Here is a 6,000-nt window from a genome sequence, read left to right as displayed (position 1 = left end):
GAAGAAGAATGCAGAACAGAGAAGACACAAAATCCATTGTCAGTAAGGAGTTACCCTTAGAGCTGTATTTTAAATTGATTTCTGAGATAATTGCAAATCTAAGAATGTCTATTTTTAATATTCTTCCTCCCAACGAAGAAATCCCTCAAGAATGGGAAGTAGCACCTGTTTATAGGCAAAATTAGTGTTGATTGCAGTAATGCCGCGTGCCAAACTGCTACATGATGCCTACTCAGGTCTCACAAATTGACAGCTACTTGTAACTCAGCGACCTCTGAAGATCTCTGAAGTGACATCCAGCATCACAGGAGTACCTGAGGGCCTTAATTTTGTTGCTGTGAGGGAGAAAAAGCAGTCGATTATTCTCTACTATCTATTACTTATAACATGTCAGACAAAATTATGGGATTTTTATTATGAAGACTTTATTCTGGGTCAATCAAGCTCTATTATGCTGTATTGGAAGCCAGCATATATAAGTGTGAACAAGATTTGGATAAAGGAGTGCAAATGGGCATATAACAAGCAAAACTGAAAGGTCAGTGGGGCACACAGAAGCAAGATGAAACATGTACAGCTATCATATTTAGGAGTCCCTTGGTCTTCCAGAACTCAGAAAAGAGTGTCTTGCCATCCACCTTCGTGTGTCACATCGAGTCTTGAGGACTAAAATCCAGCACTGCAAGTTTCTGGTTTCTACATGACACACATTGCTTTGTCAGACTTCAACAAGACAACTTCCATGACTTACTTCACTGTGCTTCTGCTTGCTATCACAGACTCACATGTCCTCTGTGTAAGTGGAGAGGGTGTGCTGGTGCTGCTAGTGAGCTCTGGCCAGCAAACCTATGTCTGGGGAAAGCAACACAGGAACAGGCCATCCAGTCAAGCAGCAGCACTGTGCTGCTCTGGGAAGGAACCTACAGCCCTGCAGCAACATATGCTCATCCTCAAGTTACACTGCTCATTTATTCTGTGTTAAGCTATGAAGTTAGCACTGTTATCCATAACTAGCTGAGAATTACCGTGCAGATAACCTCTGACTGCACCTCGCATAGCAACAGAGCGGGAGGCAGGATGCTGCTGCAGGAAGGGAGGAATGCAGGAGAAAGGGACTGTGGTGATGCCTTCTTCTCCATTAGTACTGTGAAGGACTTCCTTTTACTACATGGGCACAGTAATCTGCACAAATAACTCTCTAATGGGGAAATAAATAAAAGGAGCAAACAGTCCCAGACTGCAGACTGTGGCAGTGCTGTGAAGAAGCTGTCTGAAGAGATGGTCCTTGAAGACTTCCTGGAGAAAGGTACAGAGAATGGCAGAGGGAGAGGATCTTGGAGCATCCAAGTGCAGGTGGCAAATATCACAACACATGCACCATGCCCCCTTGACTTCAGTGTATTATGATTCCCCCAAGCCAGGCTGCAGAGGTCTTGGTTGCCCTGGTCACATTCTGCTGGTGAGCAGGGACTGTGGGGTTTCAGATCAATCTGCTTCTCACCAGTGGGGAGGCCAAAAATGTTCTCAGCATGAAGTTGCTTCTCTGTGAGCTCTGTTTTCTGCTTCTTAGTCAGCAGTACTGAAAATGCTCCATCTTTTCTTACAGAGGCTTGAAAAGAAGGCTGGCAATCTGAGATTCACAGCAACAAGCTGCTGCAGCATAAACTCTTTGATACCTTCTGAAGAGGAGAGCTGATGTAGCTGAGTTTTGGCCTGTTTGCTGCTCCAGGGACAGGCTTCAGCTCTGCCATGTTGGCAACATCTCCTTTACTTCTGCAATACATTTGTTAGCATCAAAGAGCTGCTGTGCCCTCTGCATGAAGCAGGTCAGATCTCTTCCTTCAAGCTGCAAGCCCCAGGGACACTCATTCAGTGGTTCTGGGTAAGTCTCAAAATGCTGACAGCATTAGAGGGAAAATGCAGCCTGTAGTTCTTGTCACATAAGTCAATCTGTAGCTGAATTACTTTATAGAACAACATAATTTCTTACAGCATGATACCTCCACTTGGGATGTGGGCAGAGGGCAGTTTGGATGAACTGAGTTCCCTTTGTCCTTGAAGCAGCTGAGTGGTGGCTGCTCATCGCCAACTGCTGTGGTGCAGAGGAAGGGTCCTTCCACGACTTGACAAGTATTTGTGAGTACATTTCCTGTTGCCTGGCTCCTTTGGAGGAGAGACCAGTGGACTTTCACTAAAAGAAAGGCATTAAGACCCTGGAGTGTGTTCAGAGAAGGGCAACAAAGCTGTGAGGGGTCTGGAGCACAAGTCTTACAGGAAGTGACTGGGGGAACTGGGATTGTTCAGTCTGGAGAAGAAGACACTCAGATGTTATAGCCTCCTGAAATGAGGTTGTGGTGAGGTAGGGGGTCAGCCTCTTTTTTCAGGCAAGAGCTAGTGTGAGAGGTAATGGCTTTCAGTTGTGCCAGAAGTTCAGGTCTGGTATTGGGAAGCATTTTTTCTCAGAAAAAGTGGTGAGGCACTGGCACAGGCTGCCTAGGGAGGGGGTGGAGTCACTATTCCTAAGGGTGTTTAAGGACAGTGCTGATGTGGCACTGAGGGATGTGGTTAGTGGGCATGGTGGGTACAGGTTGGTGGTTGGACTAGGTGATCTTTGCAGTCCTTTCCAACCTTAACGTTTCTATGATAATATATCTAATGGTCCTGCAAGCCCATACCTCCTCTGGAACAAATGGCACCTTCCCAGCTGCTGGATGTCACCAGGCTTCAGCACACAGTCTGGCTGAGAGGAGCACCTGATGGCATGAGGTGATGCTCAGTGCACAAGCAGATCCTCGTACCAAACAGGGTGGAAGCAAGCACCTTCAAAAAGTGAACTGCACTTTCAGAGGTGTGGGTTTGGGTTGCAGCCGCAGTTTAAGTGTTGAAGCCTACATCTGCTCTCATGTGTTTGAGAGAAGGAAAAACTATTCCTTGTTCCTTTTTGGATAAGTGTCCATCAGAGTGGACTTTTGAGTGAAATGTATCCATAAATGTGAGCAGCAACTTGTGTGTCCAAGGAACTAAAATGTGTCCTTCGTGCCTATCTTAAAACGAGCAAATACCCTCCTCAGTACTAGCTATGTGCACATAATCAGATATTCCTCATTTTCTGTTATGAGATTTCCCTAGATTAATTTTCTCTTTGCTGCTGAAACCCATTAAAAGCAAATGATGGTGCAAGCAACTAGAACTTATAAGTGTAATATTCAGTTGTTTTCATAATCAGAAGAAAATAAAGTCCAATGGATCACCTAATAGAAAAATGAAAATCTGAGCACTATCTCCAGAAATATTTGCTTAATAAATTTAAGATGGCATTGGTGACAACATTTCTCATTGCTGATACTTTACAATATGATGGGAACCATATTATGCACACAATAATTCTGGTGTGTGCTTTTTAATACATTTTTACTGTGGAAATGTAAATCTGATGACTTTAAATGAGTGCACTTTTTATTTGTGTGTAGAAAGGTGGAAAGAAGGGAGAGGAAAAGGCTTGGAAAAAGGAAAAAGGAAAAAGGAAAAAGGAAAAAGGAAAAAGGAAAAAGGAAAGGAACATTATTAGAAATAAAAAAGAGACTAAAGGGGCCCTTTATGACATGAAATACTTCAATTGTCCTTCATTTTCACCCACCGTACATATCTCTGTGTAAGCAACAGAGATTCTGAAATCTAGTTACAAATACGTCAGTGAGAACATGTTCAGCTGCCATTGCTTTTTGGAAGGTTTCTACATATTTTTCTGCAGCAGTATTGTCCATTGTTTGCATTCCTGCAGAGATGGAGCCCTCGTGTGAGTGTACGCACTCATGTATATTTACATGCATGAGGTAGCTGCTACTAATTTATTCCTTTGGGCTGATGGAAAAAGGAAACAGAAGAGAAAATGGCTGCTGGAATTTCTTAATAAAGTTCAAAGGGATTTTAGTTATAAGTGATATTTTGTATTTCAAAAAAATCTGTACCAAAAGTTGCTGAGTTTCAGCAGCTCCTTTGTCATTGTTAAGAAATTTGCCACGGGGGGTATATATGCAGAAGTGGAAAATTCATACTACATTGCCCTCTCTGTTGGAACTGTTGTCTTTCATTATGTAAACAACAGAAATGAACTGCTGAAAGATTGAGTGGGTAGGGGAAGCCATCTTTTTCTTTCAGTGTAATCCGTTTTTCTTTAGTTCCTGTTATATATGAGAAAGATCTAGGTAAAATCCTTCCTGAATATTTTCCCAGAAATGCCAGTGACACAGACAGTGAGAAGTTGCTTTTCTCATGTCTTGGTCACTCCAGCATGGAACAAAGCACAAGTCTGCTGCAATTTATTCTCTGTAGCATTCTTTGCTAATTAATCCTGACCCCAAACAAAACTAAGAAGAGAGAGAGAGAGAGAAGCGATGAGTTAAAATAATAAAACTAGCATTATGCAAATAGAAAAAAACATTCCCCAGTGGTTTGCAGGGTTAGCATACATCTCTCTTTTTTTTTTTTCTCCTCCTTGTGTGTGTCTGCTTCTCTGTTTTATTCATTTTCTTTTAATTCATCTTTTTAAACTCATCTCCAGAAATCCTGGCACGAGCAGCAGAGCACAGATACAACTGTTGAAGCATGTGGTTGCATACATGAGGTACAGCTGCCCATATGGGGACACTTCACTAAGCGGTGGTATATGATGGCACGTACCCATCCCCAGGCAGGAAACTCCCAGCCAACAGGGTGTTGTGACACAAATAGATGTGCTGTTATGATCAACTCCAACAATATGCCTGGAGGAGTTGGTCTCGATGATCTTTATTTGTCCCTCCCAACCTGGAGTGTTCTGTGATATCTGCAAGTCATCACTGGGATGTAAAAATGAAGGACCTGCACTTGTTATCATTTTTCTCCTTTTCAGTCCCAAGCAAAAAAGCAGGTCAAATCACAAAGGGCCATGCACAAGCACAAGAAAATGAGTAGGCATCGCCAGGCCCCAAGGAGACTTCTCACCCTGTGCTCAGGGTAATCTTATTTTGACCACTCCTCCATACTCCACGCTTAGGGATCTAAGGGTGTTGAGGTAGGTGATGAACATGTAAGCAACAAAATAGAAATAAAAAAGCTTTCTACATCAAGATTGGTGGGATTTTGGCATCATTCCATTTCCCCTTACAAATTTACCCCTCCTACCGCATCTGCAACTTTGTGTAATATATTTCACCTGGACAAAAGAGAGCTGATACTCTGTGTGAATAGGGGACCATCATTTTAAAGATAGAGGAAGCACAGATACCAGAGTTTTAAGTAACTCAGTTCAAGGCATAGATGCTTTGTGATTTGATTTCTCCTCACTGTCATTCAAAGCAGATGATCCAAGAAAAAGCCCCAGTCAGTCTTACATGACACAGCTTACCCAGGCTACACACAAACAGCTCCTTCTCACAAAGGACTGAATTCAGAAGGCATGTCCTTGGCACATGTGCATACAGCGTGTACTGCATGGGGTCCTGAACACAGTTGCTGACACTGCAGCATAGCAATTAACAAGGAATTGGAGCAGGTCTCTGTTGCATAGCCTGCTCAGTCTTGATGTGTTACATCCATTAGAGCTGATGGAAGAGCAAGCTAACAACAAACTGAAGAAGCATGTGGACTGAATATCCTTGCCTTGAAATTTTTGGGATCCCAGCATACACAGTTTTCTCTAATCTTGCAAAGAATAGACAAAATTTTCCAAATATAGAATCATAGAATCATTCAAGTTGGAAAAGACTACTAAGACCATCTAGTCCAACAGTGACATAATGGACTTAACATGCCAGGTGCGCTCAAGAGTGAAACTGAATGCAAATTAACTGTTTTTGTACAAATCTTAGCAAATCTAAATACCTAAGCTGAATTACAGCTTTCTTCTCACAGCAATTTTGCCATGTGAAACCAAAACAGCTCAAAAGTCTGTGATAATCAGGGCATCTAGAATCATAGAATCATAGAATCACTAACATTGGAAAGACTAAGATGACCTAG

This window comes from Tympanuchus pallidicinctus, unplaced genomic scaffold (assembly GCF_026119805.1).
Source record: "Tympanuchus pallidicinctus isolate F22 unplaced genomic scaffold, pur_lepc_1.0 scaffold5, whole genome shotgun sequence".
In the NCBI taxonomy this organism is placed as follows: domain Eukaryota; kingdom Metazoa; phylum Chordata; class Aves; order Galliformes; family Phasianidae; genus Tympanuchus; species Tympanuchus pallidicinctus.
The sequence above is the reverse complement of the archived record's forward strand: the minus strand, read 5'-3'. Positions refer to the sequence as shown.